The sequence below is a fragment of the Rhineura floridana genome, chromosome 11 (genome assembly GCF_030035675.1).
Source record: "Rhineura floridana isolate rRhiFlo1 chromosome 11, rRhiFlo1.hap2, whole genome shotgun sequence".
Lineage (NCBI taxonomy): Eukaryota > Metazoa > Chordata > Lepidosauria > Squamata > Rhineuridae > Rhineura > Rhineura floridana.
The window spans coordinates 50,915,560-50,943,024 of record NC_084490.1 but is presented as its reverse complement, the minus strand read 5'-3'; the positions used below and the strand labels follow the sequence as shown (position 1 = coordinate 50,943,024).

Sequence of the window (27,465 nt, the reverse complement as noted above, 5' to 3'; positions counted from 1 at the left end):
GCAGAGGACATTTCAATTCTAAAGCGGAAAATCAAATTATCAAAAATAAGCTTGAGGAATTACAAAATCGCGCATGACGCTCGAACGTTCATTTTAGAGGAATTAAAGAAGGAGCAGAAGAACATTATCCCTCAATGGCATCATTTATTACCGCATGGTTGACTACCATCATCCCAGAATTCAAACTCGTTCCTTTGGATTTGGAACGTGCACACCGGGCAATAGCAGCCAAACCTTCAGGCAAAGCCCCCCCAAGGGGTATCATAGTATGCTTTGCAAGGTACATCAAAAAAGAAGAACTCATGCAAAAAGTAAGAAAAATGAAGGAACTGTTTTATGACAATAAAGCAGTCATGGTGTTACAAGATCTATGCCCAAAAACTTTGCAGAGACGCAGGGACTTTCGACCGATAACAACTGCTCTTCAAAAAGCAAATGTTAAATACCGCTGGGGCTTCCCATTCAGGCTGCTAGTAACACGTAACGGCCAACTTCTTTCGGCATCTACATTGAGAGAAGCTCGGGGTTTGCTCACAGCATGTAACATACAACAGCTGGATATTGCAGAATTGGAAGAAACAACAGGACAACAAGGCTCCCTCACTGTTAGAGGAACAAGATGGGAAAAACAACACACAAGGGGAATGCAGCGTAAGCATGACACTCTGCAAGAGGAATCATCTCATCCTCCACTTTTACAAAATCGCAGCTAGTCAGCACTCTGTTCCTTATATGAATGACTCCTTGTATAAGGATGTGGCTTTCATCATAATTTCTATTTTCTCTTGGGGAGAAATGGCTATTAGCGAAGTTGGGGGGGGGAAGGGCTAGGGGATGTTTGGGGGCAGGGGTGGGTACTTTGCTGCAGAGGGAAATATTTTTTCAGTCAATCAGTTGCATCATTTTAGATGTAGTTAAACTGCAGATAATCTTTGATGAAAGCCCAGTAAGATGAACAATACAAAAGTAGTGACCCTGAATGTTAAGGGTTTAGGAAATGTAATTAAAAGAAGGCACATACAGTAGGGCCCTGCTTTATGGCGTTCCGTTTTCCGGCGTTCCGCTGACGCGGCGGCTTTCAATTAGGGGAAATTCCCCGTTTTAAAGCCGATTTTGCGCTTTTGCGGCATTTTCGCGTGATGCAACCCATTATAGTCAATGGGTTCTGCTTTATGGCGATTTCCACTTTACGGCGGGGGCCTGCTCCCTAACCTGCCATATAAGCGGGGCCTTACTGTACTTTCATATGTTAAGCAAATGCATCCTTCTGTTCTATTTCTACAAGAAATTCATACTCCCAAAAAATCAGAGACTCTATTAAAACATGCCTATTTTGGAAATAAATATTTAGCCAGACGCACATCCAAAGCACGAGGCAATTATTACTAATATTTATGTCTAATTTCCCTTTTAAAGTTAAAAAGATCCTAAGAGACCCTGAAGGTAGATTTATATTTGTAGCTGGGTTACTAGATGAAAAGGAGCTATGCACTTTTGGCTCTATATACACCCTAATAAAGGACAAGAAAACTTTTTTGCAAGTCTTTTCAAAAAGCTCTTCAAATTCAAATTAGGAAATATAATTTTGGGTGGCAATTTCAATATTAACCTGAAAGCCACTAACTCAGCAAAAAAAAATTAAAAAATTAAAACTGGACTGAAATCAAGCAATGCTCAAACAATGAGCCAAACCAAAACACAATTTTTACACATCTTACAATGTTATACTTTGAAAGAAGTATGGTCAGAATTATACCCGACTGATCATAGGCACACCTTTTTCTCATCAGTTTATAAAACTCATTCACGGCTAGATGGTATAGTGCTCTCAGACACTCTGCTTTCTCTTGTACAAAATGCTGATATAGGAGTAATAAGGATCACAGATCATGCCCCAGTATCAACCACATTGCAGCTTGCTCCGTCGAAAGCCACTATGCCTTCATGGCATTTTCACCCTTGGTTGCTTACCAGACAACCCTGCAAAGACAAAATCAGAGAAGCTCTAATAAATTATTTTAAAGAAAATGAAACTCCAGAAACTTTGATAGGCACACCATGGGAAGCAATAATAATATATTTAATAATAATAATATATTTTATTTATTGGTCGCCTATCTGTCCAGGTTAGCGGACACTCTAGGTGACTTACAACGGCAAAAACAATACATAGTATACAGCATAATAAACCAATAACATATCATAATCAGTTTAAAACAATTCCAGTTAAAACCACATAAAAATCTATCCTCCCCCATTCCATAGGCCCGCCTGAACAGCCAGGTCTTTAAGGCTTTGCGAAAACCTGTCAGGGAGGGAGCATGTTGGAGATTGAGAGGAAGGGAATTCCAGAGGGTGGGGGCCACGATCGAAAATGCCCTCTCTCTGGTCCGCACCAGTCTCGCTGTTTTAACTGGTGGGACTGAGAGAAGGTCTTGCGAGGCTGATCTTGTCAGGCAGCATAATTGGTGATTCTGGAGGCGCTCCTTCAGATAGACTGGGCCGAAACCGTATAGGTTTCCGTATAGGGCTTTAAAGGTCAACACCAACACCTTGAATTGGGCCCGGTAAACAACTGGTAACCAGTGAAGATCTATTAATACTGTCGTGACATGGTCACGACGACGACCGCGCTTAATCAAGTGCGCTGCCGCATTTTGTACCAGCTGTAATTTCTGGACCATTTTCAAGGGTAGCCCCACGTAGAGCGCATTACAGTAGTCTAGGCGAGAGGAGACCAGGGCATGTATCACCTGTGGGAGAAGATGAACAGGGAGGTAGGGTTGCAGCCTCTGTATCAGATGTAATTGATACCAAGCTGCCCGACTCACTGCCGAAACCTGAGCCTCCATGGACAGCCTGGAGTCCAAAATGACCCCAAGGCTGCAGACCTGGTCCTGTAGGGGCAATCTCACCCCATTAAGCATCAGGTCCATAATGCCCAACCTCTCCCTGTCTCCCACAAGCAACACCTCGGTCTTATCGGGATTCAGCTTCAGCCTGTTCTCTCCCATCCAACCACTTACGGCCTCCAGGCACTTGGACATGGTATTCACAGCCAACTCTGGTGTGGACTTAAATGAGAGATAGAGCTGAGTGTCATCCGCATATTGGTGACACTTCAGCCCCAAACTCCTGATGATAGCCCCCAGCAGTTTCACATAGATGTTAAACAGCATGGGAGAGAGGATAGAACCCTGTGGCACCCCACAATTAAGAGGCCAAGGGTCTGAAACCTCATCTCCCAAAGCTACCCGCTGGTGTCTACCTGAGAGATAGGAACGGAACCACTGTAAAACAGTGCTCCCCATTCCCAATTCCCCGAGGCGATCCAACAGGATACCATGGTCAACGGTGTCAAAAGCCGCTGAGAGATCCAGGAGGATGAGGAAGGTATATTCTCCCCTATCCAACGCCCTCCTCATATCATCCACCAGAGCGACCAAGGCTGTTTCAGTTCCATGCCCAGTCCTAAAGCCCGATTGGAATGGATCTAAATAATCCGTTTCCTCCAAATGTGTCTGTAACTGTTTGGCCACCACTCGCTCAATCACCTTGCCCAAGAATGGTAAGTTAGAGACTGGGCGGAAGTTATTCAACTCCTGGGGATCCAAGGAGGGTTTTTTCAAGATGGGCTTTATCACCGCCTCCTTGAGGGCTGATGGCATAGCACCCTCTTTCAAGGATGCATTTACCACTGCCTTGATCCCTTCGCTCAGCCTCTCTTTGCAACTTATAATAAGCCACGAAGGGCAAGGATCAAGCAGACAGGTGCTTGGCTTCACAGTACTGAGCACCTTGTCCACTTCCTCAGAGGGAAGAGGCCGGAACTGATCCCACCGGACAGGAATGCAACTGGCCGACCTTGGCCCACTTCCTTTATCCACGGCGAGCGGAATCGTGCTCTTCAGGCGCTCGATTTTATCAGCAAAGTGTTTAGCAAAATTATCACAGGAGATTTTAGATTGCTCCATGGGTTCCTGATCAACTGGACCGACCAGGCTTCGGACCACTTGGAACAATCTCCTGGGACAACACTCTGCTGACGCAACAGAGGCAGCAAAGAACTCCCTCTTTGTTGTCTTTATTGCCACTTGGTAGGCAGTTATTGCTGCTCTAACCAGTGTCCGGTTGTCTTCAGTGTGAGATTTCCGCCACCGGCGCTCAAGTCGTCTCACCTCCTGTCTCAGACCCCGCAACCGTGGTGTGTACCAGGGTGCTGTCTGAGTTCTATTCAGGGGGAGAGGACGTTTCGGAGCCACCCGATCCAAAGCTCCAGTAATCTCCCTGTTCCACTCCGTCACCAGAGCTTCGACCGGGCGTCCTTCAGCAGGCTCCAAATCACCCAGCGCCTTCAGGAATCCCTGCGGTTCCATCAGGCGTCTGGGGCGGACCATCCTAATAGGTCCTTGTCCCCTGCGGAGGGTGTGTGGCATCAAGAGATCCAATGAAGGCAGTCATCAGGGGAATATGCATTAAGGAACTCTCAGAGGTTAAGAAATCAAATAGAGCACAGACTAGTATGCTAGAACAGGAAATTGCACTGCTACAGAACCAATATGGTCTCACAGGGTTGCGGCAGACATATAAGATGCTTATATTAAAAAGAAATGAACTAGACTTGATTGAAACAAACAAAATTTTAATTGATACGCTATACACAAAGCAAAAATTCTTTGAGCATAGCAGTAAGAGCTCAAGGTTATTAGCAAATCAACTAAAATGTAAATGTAAAAAACGCACAATTCATGTAATCCAAAAATCAGATGGCTCCAGAGTTTGGACAAGTGTAGGTATAGGACAAGCTTTCACAGAATTCTTCTCAAATCTATATGAAGACCGGCAGGTAGACCATTCAGCTATAGAATCATATGTAAATTCACTAATAGGCAAAAAACCTTATGGTTTAAGAATGTACCTATAGCCCACAGCTATTTCTATCAAACTTTAAAAAGCAGGGAAATTGGGCAGCTATAGTGAATGCACCAGGGGAGCAGGAGACCTGAACTCCTCTCTGAGATATTGTACTGCCCTACAAATTGGTCAAAATGCAAACACCATTTGGGTTGGTCTTTCACAGTCCAATGCACTTCCTGTGTAGCTTGGAAGAATTTGGTTTGCATGCAAAAGTCCCCACATTCAATACCCAGCATCTCCAATTAGGGCTGGGAGAGATCCTTATCTGAAACCTTGTCAGTCAGTACTGAGCTAGATGGACCAATGGTCTGACTTGGTATAAAGCAGCTTCCTATGTTTCCTATACTCTACAGGGGATACACAAAACAATATGCTTGAGACCCTTTCTTTAAACATTGTGCATCTTGCAATCTATATTACTTTGCAAAGTATCAGCAGTTACTACCTCTTCTGCTTTAATCTCTGAATGCCAGTCATAGAGCTCACTGGACAGATTATACACTTAAGAAGCAACTGTGTGTTCTGAAATCCTTAAACCTGACTTTTTAATTTGCTACTGCACTACTGGTCACAAACAGAAAAACCACTTGGCCACCTTATTAGTGTAATATGGTATTACACTAACTGCAAATGTTTGATGCCCCTGCCAATGTTTGATGAAGACCTTCTGTTCTCTGCAAAAGATGAAGAGGAAAATGCCTCTTCCCTATACAGCAAAGGCTTTCACAAAAGTGGCAGTGGCCAACACAGCACTAATTTCAGATGGGGGCTTCAACACAAGACTAATTTCAGATAGTGAGTGAGTGCGTGAGTGAGTAAAAGAGATTTAAGATTAAATAACCAAGAGCTAAATTCAAGATTAAAGTGTTAAAAACAAAGAGTCGCATCAAATCTCAAAATAACTACGGCAATGTTATGAGCACAGGTCAAACAGCCACACACACTTCAAACAAAAAATATTTGAGCATTTGTCATTTATAAACCCATTTAAGGATTTATACCACCAGCATCAACCCAAACACAAGAAGCCTCAATTTTTCTCCCATGAGTGGAAAAGCAATGATCCCTCCACCCATTGTTGCCCTGGGCTCCTTCTGGGAGGAATGTTGAGATATAAATTTAATAAATTAAAGAAATAAATGCTGCTGCTACAGTCAATTTAAAAGTTCTTTTCAAAAAATAAAAAACACAAAACCAAGAGACTGAACAACACTGGTCTACACTTCAGGGTTGTCATACACAACTCCCTCTCAGCCCCCCCCAATATCTGTACAGTCACACTAGGCTACTTTGCAGGGCTGCTGGAACCTATCCAGCACTATATCCACCCCTCCCCACTGTGTGTGTGTGTGTGTGTGTGTGTGTGTGTGTGTGTGTGAGAGAGAGAGAGAGAGAGAGAGAGAGAGAGATTTAAGAACCAAGAGCTAAATTCAGGATTAAAGTGTTACAAACAAAGAGTCTCATACAATCTTGAAATAACTACAACAATGTTATGAGCACAAGTCAAACAGCCACACACACTGCAAACAAAAACTATTTGAGCTTTTGTCATTTATAAACCCATTTAAGGATAGGGGGTGGGGGGTGGGAGGTGGCAGGGCGATTGAGCCAGCGGAAAGAGCAGGCTGCGGGAGACAGCAGGGGTGGGAACACACACATACATCACCGTCACTCACCTCCATTCTGCTGCTGCCTTCTCCATCATCCTTGCCCTCTGGCTTTTTCCCTCCACCGTCCATTTCTCTCTCTCTCTCTCTCTCTCTCTCTCCTGACCATCTGGCTCTTCAATTCCTCCCTTGTGCTTCCTCACACAGAGCACGAGGGAAGAGCAACGCTGAGCAGAAGGCCAGTGTGAGTCACATGTCTGTTGCCCACCAATCACAGGAGCAGAAGACTTCCCCTGCTTCCTCCAAGTAACTGGAAGGGGAGGGGGAGGGGGAGTGAAACGAAAGAACTCCTGGTTTCTACTGCACCTGTGTGACGTTATAATCCACAGTAATGCATTTTTTAATCTATTAATTAAAAACAAACCATGCCCTTTTTTTACTTTAAACCTACTGAAGATGAAGATCTGTGTTTGGGGCAAGCTCAGGGATTTGATTAGAGATACCTTACAGTCATCTCTGAGTTTTAATGAACGACAACAGATTATGAGAACTTCTCAAGAAAAAAGTCCAAACGGATTCTTGTTTTTTTCTCTCCCATTTTTCACTTTAACCTATTCTCCGTGAGGGGGGATGTGTATCACCAAGAAAACTTTCAGAGTTGTACAGCAAGCGATTCTGAATCCAACAGTATAAGACTTGTAAGTTTTTGTTTTGAATTGGGACTATACAAAGCACCAGAAAGGGGTGAGGAGGGTATTTTCATTTAACATGGTAGAATGCGAAAAATCCCTACTGACTATAGTATACAGCCACTCTTGTGGCTGTATAATAAGGCCAACCTTCGCTCTTTAATAAGAGAGACTTTAATAAGAGAAATACAGGCTGAAGAAATAAATACAACAATTAACAAATTAAAGTCCAACAAATCTCCTGGACCTGATGGTTTTACTAATGAATTTTACAAAAACTTTAAAGAGATTTTAACTCCTAAATTGTTACAATTAATTAATGGCATTCTTCATGGAGACCCCTTCCCTCAAACATGGAAAACAGCTAGAATTGCAGTGATTCCAAAACCCTTTAAGGATCCCTCAAATGTAGAATCTTATAGGCCAATAGCATTATTAAATAACGACTATAAGACATTTACATCCCTGCTGGCAAATAGACTAAAGACTATGGTCACAAATTTAATTCATGAAGATTAAACAGGATTTATACCCAGAAGACAAATTGCAGACCCAACACGTCGAATACTAAATTTAATCCATTACAGTAAATCTAATAGTATCCCTATGGTTTTTTTTATCTCTAGATATATATAAAGCATTTGATTGTGTACACTGGCCCTTTTTAACTGAGGTAGCAAAAAGAATGAATTTTGGGAAACGATTTTTAACAATTTTAAACCAAATTTACTCACCTTCTACAGCAGTGATTAGGATAAATGGCAGAGATTCTCCACAATTTACAATCCATAGAGGAACAAAACAAGGATGCCCTCTCTCTCCTCTCCTGTTCTTGATGGTGATGGAACCTTTAGCACAACATCTGAGACAAAACCAAAATATTAAAGGGATACAGATAAACCAGGATACACACCTTCTTATTATGTATGCTGATGACATGGCATTGACAATGACCAATCCTTCAGAAGCAGCACTTCTATTAAAGACAGAATTAGAATTACAAGTTAATCTTACAAAATCGGAAGCAATGTGCTTCCACTTATCTCCAGAGACTCAGTGCCAATTCTCAGCTGCTCTGGGCATTTCTTTTGTGCCCAAAGCAGCTATGATACCTGGGAGTGCAAGTGCACAGAAACCTTAATAAACTATTTATGGTTAACTACAGACCAATTTGGTATGCATTAAAAGCTGATATGAATAAGTGGGCTAAATTACAATTTTCACTATCAGCAAGGATCTCCGCAATAAAAATGACATTTTTACCTAAGTTAACCTTTTTATTTCATGCACTCCCTGTTCACAGCTCGGAAAAACAATTAAAGATTTGGCAAAAAGAAATCGAACAATTTATTTTTAATAAAAAATTACCCAGAATTAAAAAAACATTTTTATACCGACAATCCAAAAAAGGGGGGGGGAATTCCACACTTAAAACACTATTTTGATGCCAACCAATTATATCATCTTATTTTTATAATATTGGATAATAAAACAAAAAGATGGGTTCAACTAGAAAATATTTTAGTGAAAGGTATTTCATTAGGGGTAATACTCTTCAGAAAACCCTCAAAAACTTTGTTACAACAATTAAAAGAAAATCCATTCACTAATACTTTACTACAAAGCTGGCAAAGATGAGGAAAATATCTTTTATCTAAGACATCATCTATGACACCACTCTTTTTTCACCCAGAATTTTATAATACCAATAGATACTTACCTTGGCAGCAATGGAGAGAGAAGGGGTTTTATTGTCTTCGTGATTTTTATGTTAATGGTTCCCCAATAACACAGCAGGCCTTTACAACAGCACTGGAGGGACAAACACTTCAATGGCTACACTGGAGACAGTTAGCAGACTTTATACACCATCCCAACATTAAAGAAGCAGGAAGGACAAGTTTATCCCCCTTTGAAAATATTATATTGGCAGCAAGAGACAGGGATAGGGGTATTGTGTCAAAAAATTATCAACTTTTATTAGATAAAGAAGGAGAGAACTTATCTGGATTAAAGAAAGTATGGGAAGGTGATTGGCAAGTAGAAGTTGAGGAGGAAGAATGGAAAAAGTTTTGTAATAAACCTCTGGTGAAAACCTCTTCCAACCAAATAAGAGAAACCATGTTAAAAATAGCCCACAGATGGTATTTGACACCAATACATCCATCTCGAATTAATTGGATACACTCCCCCAGATGTTGGAGAGGATGTACAATGGCTGGAACTTATCACCACATGTAGTGGGAGTGTGCCTCAGTGCAAAAATTTTGGACTTTAATCTTTAATGAAATTGAAATAATCATCTCCAAACAAATAGAACACCACAATTGGCAGTGCTGAATCTATTTGAAGGAGCAAACAAAGGTATAATCTACAAACCTCTATTAGGCCATTTACTGATGGCCACCACAATTACTATAGCTACACACTGGAAAACATTACAAGGAGCTACAGTAGATTATTGGTATAGGAAAACATGGTATCTTGCTTTCATGGAAAAATTAACGATCAAATTGAGAGCATCCCAAGGTATCACCAAGAAAGACAATTTCTATGAACTTGGTATCCATTTATAGTCTATGTAAATCAAAAAGAACATGGTAGAGAATCTCCAGCACATTACACTCGAATCTGGAATGCCTAACATTGTATGTGAGTTAATTTTGTATTTTTTGTTTCAGTATTTATAAGTTGATAGACAATTATAGGTGCTTTAAAAATGCTGCCACCCACCATAGTTTGTTCCACTAGCAGAGAGAAATCCCTTGCTTATTGTCCTCATCTGTTGTAAAATGCCCTCCCAGGGGGTCTAGCCCCAAATCTAAATTCTTCATCATAGACTTTCCTCTGGCTGATCTGGCAGGTGAGCCTTTGCAATGCTGACATCTTGCCTGTGTGGAATGACCTTCTCTGGCAGGTAACACATCGGCACAAAAGCACTGATAATTTAGAATAGAGGTGCCTTCCAGATGTTGAGGGACTATAGTTCCCATAATTGTCCCTGACAATTGGCCATGCTGGCTGCTGGGAGTGCCAAGTAGTGACTTCTTCCTGTCAGGCCTGCCTTAGATGAAACAAATCCTTGTGCCAACACACTTCCTTTCAACATCAGCAACATGGTCCTGATGGTGGGGACTCTGAGACAAGGCCCCTAAGCATGAGCTCAAAAAGTTTTTGTAGGTCTTGATGGAGAAGACCATTTTCATAGAAGTGGGTCCAGTCCATGGATTCAGGACAGGAGAGGATGTGCCGAGTGGGGGGAAGAGATAACAGATTTTTTAGCATGGATAAAATACTTAAAGTGAGTGAAGAAGAAACAGCCATATAAATATACTGTAAGTCAGAACTCAAGTATAATAAACAGGCACACTAGTAAGAATTTACCTGTTCATCCCTCTTAGCTGTTTCCTGGCACACTGCACAGAAAGTCATATTATGGTGGTGCTTTTCCGCTCCATTTTAAATTCTGGCTTCATAAAGCTGGAGAGATGGAGGGGGAAGTATGCAATTGTGCCCCCTAGGAGTTTTCCTTGCCCCATTCTATCCCATGAGCTCCTTGTCAAGTTCATGGTCAGACCCTCTGTGCATTTTCCCTCTGTATTAATTGCTCTGATGGATCTCCTGTCAATTTAGGACCTTTCCTTACATGATGGTCCCCCTGCCTACCCACTGCTAATCTCCGATTTACTACCACCACCACCACCTCTCAGCTGAAAAAACAATATACATCATTTGAAGAGGGTGTTGGATGCCATCCCTAGGACTTGGTGGCTTGAGAAAATTGGCTTGATTTTCCATGATGTTCTGAGAGAGACCAATGGGCAGAAGAGAACAGTCAGTTCCCCATGCACATTAGGAGGACTGCCCCAGTCCCAAATACCAGGTTCAGGATTTGATTTCAACTGGAATTGGCAATTCCATGACAAATGCCTGCATGGTCCTCCTCTCAGCCAGACCTACAGACCTTTCTTCCACAGAATGTTCCCCAAATCCCATCCCTGAGCCTCCCTCCCACTTCCCTGCTGGATTTCTCATCCAGTACCTCGCTTACCATGATCGCCTGGGTGGCAATAAGTTTTGAATAGGAAAGCATATTTTGCCCTGCTGGCAGGCCTTGGAGCTCATGTCAATAACAGACAGAAGGGAAAATTCATCCCAAGCAAGTTACTACAGTTGGCAATAGTCAGGCTATGAATTCAGGAAAGGGTTTCTCTGCATCTGAGATGGCACAACTGAGAAAGCTATGAGAGTAATGCGGGTACTCTGTGATCCCAGGGGGCAAACACCATGAATGGACATTGTCTTTGGCTTGTGGAAGGGAGATGAGGGATTTACTACCTGCTATTCTGTTTTCTCAAATACAAATCTCAGACGATGGGGAAACTTTGCTGATCTGCTGTGAAACTGCAATGGGAGAAGCAAGGAAGGACATAGAGACGGGTTAGTTCATCTCTTAGTATTTGTGATGCCCATGAGTTATTATTATAGCATTTTTCTTATCTTCCTACTTCTACTAAATCCTATTACAGGGTGGGAGTCCAGGGGCCAAATACAGGCCTCACTATCCAGCCCTTGGAACTATCCCCAGGCCACACCCCTTTACAGGCCACACCTCGTCTCCCTAGGCCAGACCCATCACTCATTCTGCTCCAAACCTTCCTTGTGCTTTTCCCTGTCTGGAATGTATTCTTGAACTGTGAACTGTGCTCACCTGAAAGAACATGTGCGTGTGTGCATATGTGTGTAGAAATCAGTGACTTTTGACTGGTTGGAACAAAAACTAATATACAATGATAAGAGTCACATCCATTGCTCTACCCAATTCTGCCTCTGACCCCAAACACCACTGGCCTGTGACCCCTGGACTGTTGCTCACAAGGGATTGCGGCCCTCCAGCTGAAAAGCATCTCTCCACCCTGTCCTATCAGCTGCCTCTGAAGCCTGCTTCCTCTAGAAATGCCTTCTCTTCTTTATCAGTCAATACAATTCTCATCGGAGCTCACAACTTTGCTCTTTCAACAAGCCTTTTAGGTTGAGACCTATCCCAGTCTGCGTCTGTGTTAGAATTGCTTAATATGTTTTTTAATAATGTTTTTAACCCTTTTTAAAAGTTCTTTTTAAATGTTTTTAACACTGTTTTGTTTTAATGTATTTTAAGATCTGTTTTTATGATGTTTTAAAGTGTTTTTAGCACACGTTGTTTGCCGCCCTGGGCTCCTGCTGGGAGGAAGGGCAGGATACAAATTAAATAATAAATAAATAAATAATAAAACTTTGCGGAGAATAAGGCTACTAGTGATGGCTAACAGTCATGTGGGTTTGTATTACCCTCAGTAAGCCTCTAAATAATACTTGCTTCGAGGGCTTGTGGGCAAGAGAGGGCTATTGTGCTCTTGTCCTGTTGTGGGCTTCTTCCACAACCTCCAGAGACATAGCTGACTGCTGTGAGTTTCAGGATGCTGGGCTAAATGGGCATTTAGTCTGATGCATTATTCTGGCCCTTTCAAAACGCTTATGGTTGTGGGATATGTGAACATTAGCCGGTCCACATCCTATACCCCAAGCTGCCATCCTAGCCTACTCCCTCTCCCCCCCCCCAAATAGGGCACCTGCTCATCAGGAGTCTCAGCTGGTCTGGCTTCCTCTAGGGCAGCCTTTCCCAACTAGTGGGCCACCAGATGTTGTTGGACTACAACTCCCATCAGCCTCAGGCAGCATTGCCAATGGTCAGGAAAGATGGGAATTGTGGTCCAACAACATCTGGTGGCCCACTAGTTGGGAAAGGCTGCTCTAGGGAGTGTTCTATATTCCTCCTCCTCCTTATAAAGCCCCATAGTCTCCTGAACCTAGAACGTAAGGGAAGGAGGGACGGAGGAAGGAAAGTTGAGACAGAGGCCTGTAATCAGAAATGTTGTTGCTGGAGGGCGAGGGGAGGAGTCTGGAGAAGATGGGCAATCATTGTAGGAAAGCCAGAATAGAAATGTGGGTAGCCTAATATATTTCAGTTTTTAAAATTGTGGACATGGTCCCACAATTTCATGCAGTTAATTGTAGAACATCATAAAAGCTGAGAAAGGAGCAAGAAAGAGGCAGCCAAGATAACTGAGGGCTTGGAGAGAAAAGTGGAGAGGGGGGAGTTTCTTTCATCTAATACTAGAACTTTGGGTCATCCAGAAACATTGATGGTAAAGATTCAGGACTTGAAAAGGGCTTTTTCATGTAACATTTAATTAGCTATATAGAACCTCCAGGTTGAGAGGCAGCCTAGCACTGAATTTCACTCACTAGAAGCAAGCAACAGGAGTGGGCTATTGCTGTGGGCTTCCTGGAGACATCTGTTTGGCCACTGGACTAGATGTGTCGTTGGTCTAATCCAGCAAAAGGGCTCTTTTTCTGTTTTTCATGCACATACAAACATCAGCCTGTTCTCTACAGGGATATTGTCTGTAGTGTATCTCTTCTGTGTGAGCTTGTGTATGCCTCTGAGTGTGAGCGTGTGCATATATCCCTTTCACTGCTATTACACATCACATGGAGGGATTCTAACATCCCCCCCCAAAAAGATGCTATCACACATCACATGGAGGGATTCTAACATCCCCCCCAAAAAAAGAAAGAAAAGGGAAGCATTTACAGCATTTAATGGCTCTTTTGGGGTTAACCCTACCCTCAGAGAAGGCCCCTTGGAGTGTCCTGGAAGCATCAATTTGTAAGAGAAAATGAGGGGAAGAATGCTGGGCAATCCAAGAGTGTGATGGGAGTCTTGGCTGGAGCCGGAATGACAGGTGGGGAGTGTCTGTAGAGATTAACAGTTGGAACGATGAAAAAAATGGGAGAGAATGGGATGGGAGGGCGTATGGAAACACAGGGGAATGGGTTTAGAGGAGTCAAGCTCTGCATAGTCACTCTTTCTCTACTTCTAACTCCCACACTGGACACCTGTAGTTGGCAACTTTTAAACAGCAACACAAGATGTCATAAAGGAGTCCTGGTGACTGTTACCTTGACAACCCACTTACCTTGACCCTGGGCATTGCTTCTCCTCAGTTGTGATATTTTTTCGGAACTTTGAGGCACCTGGTGTTCTGTCTGTTAGCTTGCTCAGAGCTTGGAATATTACTTTTAAAAAGTAATAAATTACAGTTACAATTACTTGGCCCAAAAAAGTAGTAATTACCGTTACAATTACAATTCCTCTGAAAGTAACTGATTACTTTGCCTTTTCTCAAAAGTAATCACTGCTGCACATCTAAGAAGCCTAAAACAATATTAAAAATAAACACACACACACAGGGGGTAGTAGAATAAAAAATTTTATCCATAAGATTGACATAATGGCATAACAGAATCTCACATCCCCCCAAGCAATGAAGATACCCCAACTCTTGAAATCAAATTTTACACTTGAAATGCTTTTATAATATGTTTCTGTTATGTCTCAAAAGAACAAGATGCTCAAAGAGCATGTCAGACAAGGAATGTCTTTTTACAGTCATTACGTTGCCACCAGTACTGAACAGGCGTTCTACTGCGGCGCTTGAAGGCATGCCTGTGTTGTGCTGCAAAAAACACCGCAGCACACGTGGAAAGCCATGGAGTGATGACACTTCCCTGCTGGGAGACCTCAGGTATCTCACCAGTTCCTCCTCAGCAGTGTCCACTGCTGACTTCTTGCCCTGGGGCAGAAAGTTAAAGAAGTCATCTTCTAAGTCATCTCCTTCCTGGTCTTTATCTGAAGACTGATCACTGTCCTCATTAAGTACACCCATCTTTATTTCGGCTTTCAACAAGGCTTTCATTGTGTAGCTAAGAAAGAGAGAGGATATGTTAACACATATATGTTAGGAAACCATCATCTGCTCTTCATTTCCTGATGCTTGTCATGTCTCCTGGTTCAGGGTCCAGCCTGAGCCTGTGGATGATGACATGGAAGGTAGGAAGGTGACCAAGTCACCACACTCATGGGGCAGCACAGCAGACCCTTAAGGATTACCTGCAGCAACCCAAGGTTGTGATGAGGAGCCCCAGGAAGAAAAGGCCCAGCCCCTGCCTACCACCTTAAGCCCTCTGATGCCTCCCTTGAGACAACATTTCCCTTGGAGTAATCCACCCAAAGAGCTTCCCTAATGTTCTTACTTGTTGGTATGGGTGGCGGCCTGACATGATTCCAGCCAATCTAGTTTGAAGCGAGGGTGTAAGCAGGCTGCCAGAAGAAGCCTCTTGTCCTCCCAGATAGCTGCAAACCGCTTTCTTAGGGCTTTGCGCACACCTCTCAGCAGCTGAAAACAGTATGTGTACTTCTGAGGTTTGTTTTCCAGTCCTTCTAACTTCGGTCCAGATTGCAGAGCGTTGGTAGCAAATACCCCATGAACATGCCGTTCTCCCGTTGCAGGATATCTAGGGACTGGGCTAGTGGCTCCATAATCTCTGTGTATTCCTGTACCACTTCAATCTCAGCAGCTGTGATCCTGGACAAGGAGCAGCGGTCCATTATGGCATGCATTTTTAGTGGCACAGTTGACAGGAGCTCATGTAGTTGCTTCAACGCATCAAAGGTGGAATTCCACCTGGTCTTATTTGGTACCTTCAGATACACACCATATTGCGCATGGATATACTCAGCAATCTGGGCTGACTGGTTCTGCTTGGACCACAACTTGCTGCACTTTCCCATCAAGGAACGAAACTGTTTCTTGAAAGGACCAAGAAGACTACTTTTGGAGGAGTCAGAAAGCATGGCCTCTATGTCTTGTGTTGCCACAAGGTTGAGGGTGTGGCTAGCACATCTCTGGTGTGGTGGTAAAACAAAATCCTCTCCTGAGTCTGCAGCTTCTTCCTCTGCCTCAGGTCCTGTGTCCAGGATCTCACAGATAGGCACAAACTCCACCTCAGCCTCCTCCTCCTCCTGGTTATCACCATCATCGTCACTGGTGCCTGCAGCTTCCACTAGTTCTTTGGCCATGAAAACTCTGAACGCTTTCACAAAGTTGGAGCCATTGTCTGTAGTAGTGCACATAACTTTGTTGTGGATCGTGTACTGCACATGTACATCACGCAGTGCTTTTGAAAGGACATCGTATGTATGGCGCCCCTTCAGACGCTTACAAGCCAAGGCCCCGACCTCACGTTTCAGGGTAGTTGGGTTGATCCAGTGGGCTGTTACCCCAAAGTAACTCTTCTTGCCATTGGTCCAACAATCTGCAGTGGTTGCTATATATGCCACAGCACCCATTCTGTTTGCAAGAGTTTCTCTCATGTGGCATGCTCTCTTCTCAATTCTGTCTCTCAGAGTCTTGGCACATATGATGGTGAGATCTTTGGGGAGTCCAATGCGAACCAGATTAATGAATGATGGTTTGTCCACAGTCTGAAGTGGTAATGTCTCCTCTACAATGAAATCAATGATTCTCCTGTCGAGATTGCTCTGGGTGACAGGCTCCCTGCCAGATCCCCACCTCTCAAGGGTTGTCTGCTGCTGCTTCAGGATTTTGGGAGGAGGGGTGTCATGCATTGGTTCAGGAAGGCCACGTCTCCTTGCCTTTATTGCTTCTTCAATTGCTCTCAGCTTCTCAGGGTGTGCCCTCTGAGGAAGAAGAACAAAGCATGAATCCAAGAAAAAATGGAAGAGGAACTTCACAATTTAAACATAAATAGACAATGGACACACTTCGAGGACCAGCATGACAAAGGCTTACCTCAAAATGTTTCTTCACATTGGATGAGGGGGAAACAGCTGATCTCAGATTTTTGATCCTTGGAAGGCAGTAATTGCATCGTACAACAACATTTTTCCCACTCTGGCTCACAAATGTACAAGCTTTCTCAAAGCCAAACCATGGTACTTGCTGTTCTGCAGATGTGGCTGTGGGCAACTGGCACTGCTTCATGCCCTCCTCCTCCTCGTGCACAGGGCCTCCTTTCTGAACCTCACTTTCTAGTTTTGCCTCCTCAGGATCAACAAGCTGTGGCTCAAGTGGCCGCACTAACTGACTGCTGCTCTCAGCAGCAAAACCTGCAACAGGCGTCTCTGTAATAAACAAGAGATAATGCTCCTATATGGGTGAACTTCAGCTGTGATGTGCCCCCATCTCTTCCCCATGCTGCAAGATCCCCCAGTCAGAGTAGAAGTAAGCAGGTCAATAGCGCAATTAAAAGAGATCCTATTTGCATCATTTTTGCTCACTGAATAACCCTGCCTGGGCCAGTCTAACCTACTATCTCACAGGGTTGTTGTGAGAACAAAATGAGACTAGGGTTCAAATCCCCACATAGCCATGAAGCTCACTGGGTGACCTTGGGCCAGTCACTGCCTCTCAGGCTCATGAAAACCCTATTCATAGGGTCACCATAAGTTGGAATCAACTTGAAGGCGGTACATATATTTTTTATTTTGAATATGATGATTATGATAATAAATATGCAGCATTTCAAATTAATTCTGTATGAGAAGCATTCCATGCCAAGCTTGGAAAACCAAGGATGAGGTATAAAATGTAGACAAAAATACTTTTGACAAAATGCCGTTTATCTTTTATATCTATATCTATAATTAGCAATACAGCTGAATGATGTATGTAAAGTATTTTTTCTTTCCCTTTTCTTTTTTATTAATATTTTAGTACTACTGCTAAAGTTCTGATGAAAGAATAAAGCATTCATTAGCCAAATTCAAATGATTAGAAGACATCACATAAATTCCACTGAAGTTGGAGTTTTTGCCATAGAAAATGAAAAAAAATATAACCTATGATAGCCCAATAGACAATCAGAACTAATATAAAACCCTATTGCTTCTCATTTGCAAATCTTGCAAGATCTAAGGTAACTCTAGATCATGTGAGTTCAGGTGATGCATGTTATGTACATTTGTATAGATATTAGCAGAGATTGTCAACAGTCTATCTCTCTCTGGGACTGGGAATCTCTCTCTTTCTCACAGAACATGAGTTTGAGAGCTGGGGGACAGAGAGGAGGAGCTGCAAGGACCCTACTTCTCACCTCATCTCTGCCAAGAACAAAAAAATCAGCCTTAAGCCATTTATTATACGCCTAATGATTTTTTATTTTTATTTTTATTTTTATTATTACTGAGACAGTTTTTGTCCCACATACAATTCAGTCTTGTGATTAAACAGGACAAAAATACAAATAAAAAGAAAGATGGAGTTCAAATAAATATACAATAAAAAGCTAGCCGGCATTTTAAAAGGCAGGAGTGCTCTGTCTGGATAAATACAGCACACAGGTATACATGGGAACAAGGGGGAGAGTTCAAAAAGGGGGGGAAGTAGGCCGAAGTTTCGGAAGTGCCTTGTGATTGATGGAGGGGGCGGCAGAGGCAAGGAGAGGCAGTGGGGGGGGCAGAACGGTGCCACGGGGGGGCAGGGGGGGCAGAACGGTGCCGCGGGGGGGCACACACACACACACACACACAAATCATCGTCACTCACCTCCACAGCTCTTCGCCATTCTGCTGCTGCCTTCTCCTCCGTTGTCCTTGCCCTGGCTTTTTCCTCCGGCGTCCATTTTGTCCTCTCAGACGCTAGCAGACCCTGCCTATTCACCTCTTCCCTCGTGCATCCTAACACAGATCACGAGGGAAGAGAGAGTCTGCGCAGAGGTCCAATCAGTGTGAGGCACATGTCTTGTGTTAACCAATCACAGCCAGGAGCTGTCTTCCCCTTGTTCCCGCCCCCAAGTAACGTGCAACCTAACATGGAAACGTTAAAGTTGCAGCTGAAAAGTAGGGAAATTACTAGTCGTTCCGTTACTTGCCAAATGTAATGGAATTACCCACTCGTTATTTAAAATTGTAACGAATTACAAGTAACTCGTTAAAAATAACGAGTTACTTCCAAGCTCTGAGCTTGCTGAAACATTCTCTTCTTTTTCCTATCTCAGTTTCTCATCTTCATTCAGCAGTATTTCTAAAGCAAGAACATCTCAACCTCTTTTTAAACTCCGTAGAAAACTAATACCTTCCAAGTTTAGGGATGTCTATAGCACAGTCATGTTGGCGTGTGTGGTAATTTGCGTGACCAGCGCTGTTACAGTTGAGAGCAAGATGTCCAGAAATCCACAGACAAAGAACTTGGTTAAGAGTCTTTTACTTCAGACATTAAGGCATACAGCTTACAAAACGGTTTCGCTTTCCCTGCACAGAACGCAAAACACTCACAGAAACAGCTTTCTCCACAGAAACAGATTCCCCCACACAGACAGATTCCCACACAGAGACTATATCTCTGTCGGTTGCCTTGACAGCAGGTGCTGGCCTTGACAGGCCGTGCCAAGGCTCTCTGCAAGGCCTTGCAAGCAGCGTAACCCCTGCTTTGCACTTTCTTGCTTCCAGGCTTGATGGAAACAGTGACAGTCCTGCCTAAGGGTCAACAGCTCCCACCTTTCCATCAAGACTCCAATTTACTTCAGCATTACATTTCAGTTACATTTCACTTTTTTTTCAATTTCAAGCAACGTTTTTCAGTTTCAGTACATAGCATTATACAGCATTTCTTCAGTTACATGTTTTATTTACATTGAAACTTAGACCACTGATTCCTTTCGAACTTTATTCAAACTTTGGTTGTACACAAGTCAGGTATAATGTTTCTGCATCCATTTCAATTTCTTTGCACACACCCGGGCCGCTGACTAAACCCACTGTAAACCTGTCAGGCAGCTTCCCAATGTTAGCCCTCTCAGAGCGCCTTAAGGGAACTGGAGCTTCGGCTCTCACTGTACCACCACTTTGTGCGCTCGTACCTGGCATGGCTTGCTCATATGATGTCAGATCATCAGCCTTTCTTTTCTTTTCTTTGTTTTACGTTTGCCCCAGATCAATTCATTTAAAGCATCTTTTAATGGAATTTGTGTGTCTTCTGTTTTCACCCCTTGTGTAGGTGTATTGTCTGACCCATTGAGCATAACTGTCTGGTTTTGGTCCCAAGGCTTGTCTGAGACTTTGATGCTCCTGCTCAGCACAACCTGCTGTGTCTTGGGAACCCACACCCTGTAATAGGCATTCTGAAAACCCAGCACAAACCCTTCCTGTGCTCTGGGAGCCAGTTTGCCACGTCTTTTCCCCTGTGGAATGTGCACCCAGCAGCGAGCTCCAAACCGCTCAATGTGCTGCACCCGAGGCTTTCTCCCCGTGAGTTTTTCATATGGAGACATTCCAAGAGCACTGTGCAACACCCTGTTGTGAATGTAATTCGCATACAGAATACACTCTCCCCAGAAAGAGCCTGCTAAGCTGGAATCCATTAGCATGGCTCTCAATGATTCCTGAAGCACCCTGTTTTTTCTCTCAGCAACCCCGTTACTGAACGGAGAAAATGGAGCTGTGAAATTCTGTTCAATGCCTTTACTTTCCAGGAATTCTTGCAATGTTTTGCCCGTGAATTCTCCCCCCTGGTCTGATCTGATGCACTGCACAGTAATGTTATGCTGTGTCTCAATCCTCTTGATGGACAGACGCAGCTTCTGTTCTGCCTCATCCTTTCTCTTGAGCAAATAAACATGACAGAACCTTGAAAAATCATCGACCACGACCATAAAGTATTTAGCACCTCCTCATGAACTCTGTATTGGCCCTGACAGATCTACATGAATGAGCTGGTAAGGAGCGGTTGTAGTGCTTTCCGCCTCCTTGTTTATGGGTGCAATTGTCATTTTCGCTTCACTACAGGCATCACAATCTATCAATTGCCCACAATCTGTCAGTTTCAAGTTTTCGCTATGGTTAGGGGTTTTCTTAATGGTTTCATAGTTTGCATGCCCCAGCCTTCTGTGCCAATCATGCACACAGCCTTTATGTGTCTGTGCCTCAGCACTCAACGCAGCACACCCTGCCTGATCGCTCTGTATTATAAACTGTGAATCTTTCAGGCTCCCTTGCATGCAGACCTCACCCCCTTTTAGCACAATACATTTCCCTTTTTCAAACAATACATTAAACCCAATACTCACTAATTTCCTGACAGACAGGATATTATTGGATAAGTCAGGGACATACAGAACGTCGGTAATGATTCCAATCTTATTTAATTTCACTGTCCCTCGTGCCATCACGGCTCTCCTGGAACCATCCGCTAATATCACAGAGTCCTGCACTGCTTTCGATGTGTGAAATAAACTGGGGTCTTTTAGGAGACAATGAGATGCTCCACTGTCACACACCCAATCAGTCTCAATCTGAGGCTTCTCTGTACTAACAAAGTTCACTCTCGATTGCCTCCAGCCTCCGTCTCTGTTTCTTCGCTTGGCTACACAGTTTCTCTGAATATGCCCACGCGCTCCACAAAAATAACACGTTTTATGATCCTGCTGCTCCTTGAAGCTTGCCGGCTTGCTTCTGACAGCTTCTCTTAGCTCAGTCTTTTTCTTCTCTTGTTGTCTCTGCCATTCCTGGTTAAGTTTTTCTTCAACAAAGTCCAAATTTAAGCCTCCATCGGGCATCGCCTCCACTGACATCACCAAATTATTCCACGTCTCATTAAGTGAAGCCAACACCAAGTAGACTTTCTGAAGATTACTATGCTCCATCTCTCTATCCTCCAATTCAGCAAATAAACGCCTGAATTCCATGAGATGCTCAGCCATGGTGCTTTCCTCCGTCAAACGCATCTGGTACAACTTTCTGGCCAGACACAGTTTGGACCCCGCTGTCATTTGAACATGAACATTTTGTAGCACGTCCCACATACCTCTTGCTGTGGTTTCGTATCTCACGTACAGAAGTTGAGAATCAGAGAGTGCTAAAGTAATAAACGCCTGCGCCTTTTCATCTTTGCGCGTCCAAGCCGCAGAAGGAGCCGCCGGTGGGGTGGTGTCGATTACTTCAAATAAATCTTCTTTTATCAGGAAAGCTCTCATCCTTAGCTTCCAGCTGGTGTAATTAGTCCCTGTAAGCCTTTCCATCAGCATGCCTGCTGATATATTAACAGCCATCACTGCTCACCTCTGCCAGGCACGATCAAGCAGCCTTCCGGAGCTCTTTCTTGGATCTTTACTCTGTTGCAACGTGCACTGGATCTGGGCCCATAACCCTGTTGGCGTGTGCGGTAATTTGAGTGACCAGCGCAGTTACAGTTGAGAGCAAGATGTCCAGAAATCCACAGACAAAGAACTTGGTTAAGAGTCTTTTACTTCAGACATTAAGGCATACAGCTTACAAAACGGTTTCGCTTTCCCTGCACAGAGCCGCTTTCTCCACAGAACGCAAAACACTCACAGAAACAGCTTTCTCCACAGAAACAGATTCCCACACACAGACAGATTCCCACACAGAGACTATATCTCTGTCGGTTGCCTTGACAGCAGGTGCTGGCCTTGACAGGCCGTGCCAAGGCTCTCTGCAAGGCCTTGCAAGCAGCTTAACCCCTGCTTTGCACTTTCTTGCTTCCAGGCTTGATGGAAACAGTGACAGTCCTGCCTAAGGATCAACAAGTCATACATTGGATTTGCCAAGGGCCTACATGTAAAGTCCAGTGTTTATAGGCCTGAATATCCTGGTTCTTTTTTCTTTCATTTTTAGTTCCTTCCCGCCCCCCATATTTCCAAACCTGGCCTCCCTTCCCCAATTTAAATTCAGGGCCAGGCAGGCTGGAGGGAGACTTTTGATTTTGGCTATTTATTATTTATCAGTATTACATTTATATCCATTCCACTTTTCCTCCAAGGAGCTCAAGGTGGCATTCATGGGTCTCCTTTTCTCCATGTTGTCCTGGCAACAACCCTGCCAGGTAAGTTAAGCTGAGAGACAGTGACTGGCGCAAAGTCACACAGTGAGTTTCACGGCCGATTTTAACCCTGGTCTCTTAGGTTGTAATCCATTTAATATATCTTATTCCACATTCTGGAAAAAAGACTGAGAAGGTAATAAGCTGGGGGAGGGGAATCATCTTTTCTCATAGGTCTGGAAATGCATGGGGTCCCTTGTTAACTGTCCTGTGTGGCACCTTTAAGATCAACCAATTCAGGCTGCAATCCTGTACACACTTATCAGGGAGCAATCCCCACAGAATTCAGTGGGGGCTTGCTTCTGAGTAATGTATGGTTATTGTCGCATGAATCCACACAGAAATTGTGATCTCTTCTGAACCAAGCAGGGATCCCTTCTGAACCAAAGTCGAACACTTAGGCAATGTTTCAGTGTTCACTGTTTCTTTGCAAAGGGAGAGGATAGAGAGAGAACCAGAACAGGTGTGCAGCAGTTTAAGTTTTCTGGTGACGGGGAAGAGAAATAGGAGGATTTGAGGAGGGAGCAAGTGGAAATGGTTGAAGGTAAAGGAGGCATTTGGAAGAGAGGAGTAAGAAAGTTTTAGGCCTCTGTTTATGGGGGCAGAGAGGCAAGCTGGAGTGGAGGAGAAATTGGGGAGGGGGCACGTAGAAATGACGGGTAAAGGGGAGCTGCAGTGCTGGGGAGGAGCAGGAGGCATCATTTGCAGAATTGAAGGGGGGATTGTGTCTGTGGTGAATGACAGGGAGAGGTTTAAGGGAATTGAAGGGGGGATTGTGTCTGTGGTGAATGACAGGGAGAGGTTTAAGGGAAGGCCTGGGTGGTGGGAATAAGTGAGTGAGTGAGTGAGAGAGAGTGAGTGAGAGAGAGAGTTTTATGCTTCCGGTGGTGGGGTGTGGGAAGAAAGCTGGAGGGGAGGAAGCAGGTGAAAGGGACTGGGGATAAAGGAGGCATTTGCAATGCTGGGGAGGAGCAAGAGGGGGCATTTGGAAAAATGAGGGGGGAATATGGGATAGAGGGAGGGAGAAAGAGGTATGGAAATAAGAGGGAAGGTGAAAATAGGCTGCAGAATAGAAGGGAAAACCAGCTTCAGAAATGGGGTTGGGAAGCTTAAAAGAGTGCTTATAAGTTGCATGAGGTGGAAAGGGGAAGGTAAGGGGTTACCACGGGGTGGAGCAGGGAGGTTGGCAAGGTCTGGGGATTTGGCAAGGGGGGTTGGCAAGGTCTGGGGGTAGGTCAGGTTGGTAAGCAAAGTGAGCAGGGGTGCAGCCCCTAGTAAAAGCATATAAAAACAAGTAAAACAGGAATTCAGGAAATTCAAACACATAAAACAGAGTATGATCTCATGGATCAAGGAAGGCCTGGGCAAAAAGGGAAGTCTTTGCAAGAAGTCTGAAGCAACTGTTGGTTGCTGTTTCATGTGCGGCAGAAGGAAGGACATTCCATAGTACAGGGACAATAGCAGAAAATGCTGTTTTTTTGTTTTGGGTTTGTAAATTGCTTAGAGGTTTTATTACAATCAAGTGGTATACCAATGTTGTGAAATAAATACATAATGATAGGATACAGTTCCACCAGTAAAATTTCCCCAGTTGATCTAGTGTTCTACAGACAGGTAGTGTTTCAGGTAGCCTCGTTCCATGTTGCTCAGGGCTTTAGATAAACAATAAGATCCTGAACATGGCCCTGTAGCTGATTGGCAGCCAGTGCAATTCCCTCGGCACAGGTATAATATGTGCACATCTATGTGCTCCACTCAGCAACCTGGCCACAGCATTTTGCACCAGCTGCAGCTTCTGGACCAGCCTGCATCAGAATTCAATTATGAAGTCACCAACAACTGAATCGCAGTGGCCAAGCTATCCGTGTCAAAGGAAAGGTATAATTGGCATACCAAACTAAATTGATAATAATTTTTGATAATCCAATCTGCATCTCAGATAAGTTTATAGTTTTAATATGAAACTTCAAGTGAATCTTGGAGAATATGTGATATATAGCATTAATTTGTGTTTGTAGAGAACAGCCTTCCAACAATCACAAAACTGCTCAGCTAAACAACTTGTTATTGGCCTCTGACTGACCCTATTCCCCAAACAAGATTGTTTAGAACACCTTTCCCAAGGACTTGGGACATATTTGAAACAGACGTAAATATTGAAACCGATCTATAACACAGATTGTCATAGTATTGCATAGTACCGTGGTTTATTGTCCTAATTGTATTTATGTGCATTGTCCTTTTCTATATGCTTGTTTGTTGGGTACATTACAAGTATATTTTCATAATCGTGGGCCTTTCTGTGTCTCTACATCAGTGAGACTGTGCCTCATGTCATGTGTTCCACAGCCTGTATGTGTTGCACGCTGCTTAAAACTCTGTCAGCCACCACTGGAGCCACAGAGCTAATTCCATTATTAAGGAGGGAAAGAGCCAACTATATTGCTTAGAGACTGTTATTAAGAACAGAAACATATGAAATAATTAAATATAATGATTTGCTGTAAGCCTTCCCCCCCCCGCCTTTGTTGGTATTTGGCCGCCTCAGAGTTAGAAATAACTCTTTCCATTCTAACATTTCTTAGTAACTGCAAGGGTTGCAGCCCCAAAGAGGTGATCAAGCTCCACCTTCTATTTCCCCAACCTTCTTTTTAACCTGTGTTCTCTGCTTGCTCTTATTGTTTTAATATAAATAACTGAACAAGAATTCTCCTACATTTGCAGATGTTGTTGGACTACATCTCCCATCATCACTGACCCCTTTGCTGGGGCTGATGGGAGTTGGAGTCTTAACAACATCTGTAAATGGACTGCCTTCAAGTCGATCCTGACTTATGGCAACCCTACGAACTGTTGAGCCTCAGCTCTCCCAGAAGGGACAGGAAGGAGGGAGGCATGAGTTTCAGGCGCCTCTGTGACGCCCTTCCCTGGCTCTCCCTGTCAGGTTCCTACCTGCTAGTGGTTACTGCCTGTCTCTAGGCACCACCAGGGATTCCACCAGTCCAGACTGTCCTTTTTTATGGTTTCTCTTCCCGCTCTAGCACAGATCTCAACAGATCCCCCTGCTAGGCAGCACCACCAGTCACGTCCTATAACCAGTAGTCCCAGAGACTCGGCCTGAGTCTCCCTCAATTAGGTTACCTCTGTGACTGCGTCCTTAAGCTGTCCCAATCCCTTTGATTTACTCAGACTGCTTGTGGTGTTATTCTCTTCACCGCTGCCACCATTTGTTTGCCTTCAGCCTTGGTATTTACCTTACCCTCCCTTCTGGTCTGTGAAACCCCAGCCAAGGATCAGGCCTTTGGTAAACCAAATATATTTATTAAATAACAAAGATAACAAGATTTCTTTATAAAGGCACTTAAGCATATGGTTTCATCTATCCCTGAGGTACTGGTCTTAATATTAATCCAAACTCCACACTCTCCTCACATCCACCAACTCTCCACACAATCTCCTCTCTTAAACCCACCAAAACAACCCACTAACATCCACCACCACCCAGATTCCACTGTCATTCTTCCTTTTATACTGTCAGCCATTTTAAACATTCAGCCAATCATCCAACATTCTACTGCCCATTCACTCCTCCTTCCTCTTTCATTCTACTTACCATGTATCTCCTATACAAACTGCACTTACCCTATTTACACTAATACAGGAACATCACAGCCTCCACTGCCAGGAGACACAGAAGACTTGGGAGTTGTTGAGTCTGAGCGAGACCTTGGGCGGGGGGAGCGAGCCTGAATTCCAGCCAGTTCCCACAGAAGGCGCGATCTCTGAGGAGGAGGAGAGTGCACCGCCCCCAGTTGCTGCTGAGGACCTGTTGGGGGAAGCTCCAGCAAAAGTGCCAACTCCTCCCTTACCAAGCAGCTCCCAGGATGCCACCAGCGTGATGCAGCCCCCTGACCTCAAGTCCGTTACTCAGGAGCAGGTGTCTTCCCATGAGCCGTTAGAGACACGCCCACCGTCACCTCGCTCCCGCCGCCGCAAGAAACGGACAGGGCAGAGACAGGACTTGCAAAGGAGTCAGAGATTACGATTGAAAACGTTCCCTACTTAAGCTTGCCGCTTACAGTGGGGAGCTGCTGTGTCAACTTCCTTCATACACCGCAGAGCATGTCTAGAGTATAGTCAGGGATTTTAGTGAGTTAGTGCAGGTTTTTCTATGAAGCGCAATGCCTTTGATGTATCCGTTACTCTAATAAAATGAGATTTAATTGCACCCGCGTCTCAGCCTCGTAGTTCCGGCTCTGGATGGACACGAACAGGGATTTCATGGTAAGCAGTATTCAGAGGTGGTTTACCATTGCCTTCCTCTGAGGCTGAGAGGCAGTGACTGACCCAAGGTCACCCAGTGAGCTTCATGGCTGTGCCGGGATTCAAACCCTGGTCTCCCAGGTCATAGTCCACCACCACACTGGCTCTCACAACAACATCTGTAGGGTCACAGAATCCCTGTACAGATTGATTGGCTGTACTATCGATATCTCAGCACCTCTTGAAATT

The 27,465-nt window shown here is 44.0% G+C and overlaps 1 protein-coding gene and 1 long non-coding RNA gene across 4 annotated transcripts in view; one reads left to right on the top strand and one right to left on the bottom strand.

The window, feature by feature from the left end:
- Positions 1-1,672: 1,672 nt before the first annotated feature.
- LOC133367191 (uncharacterized) lies at positions 1,673-26,879 on the bottom strand. Of its 2 annotated transcripts, XR_009758536.1 has the most exons (4): positions 26,596-26,879; positions 7,948-8,075; positions 6,594-6,834; positions 1,673-1,980 (listed from the first exon to the last, which is right to left on the bottom strand). It is a non-coding gene; the product is annotated as an uncharacterized LOC133367191 (long non-coding RNA). The 2 variants fall into 2 exon arrangements; XR_009758537.1 differs by lacking the exon at positions 6,594-6,834.
- The window catches only part of GSDMA (gasdermin A), a 34,390-nt gene continuing 33,673 nt past the window's right edge, over positions 26,749-27,465 (top strand). Inside the window, exon 1 of one of the 2 annotated variants that reach the window (XM_061591112.1) lies at positions 26,749-27,237. The gene's annotated coding sequence lies outside the window, so the exon portion shown is untranslated. The remainder of the gene's footprint in view (positions 27,238-27,465) is intronic. The other variant, XM_061591110.1, reaches the window with a different exon arrangement.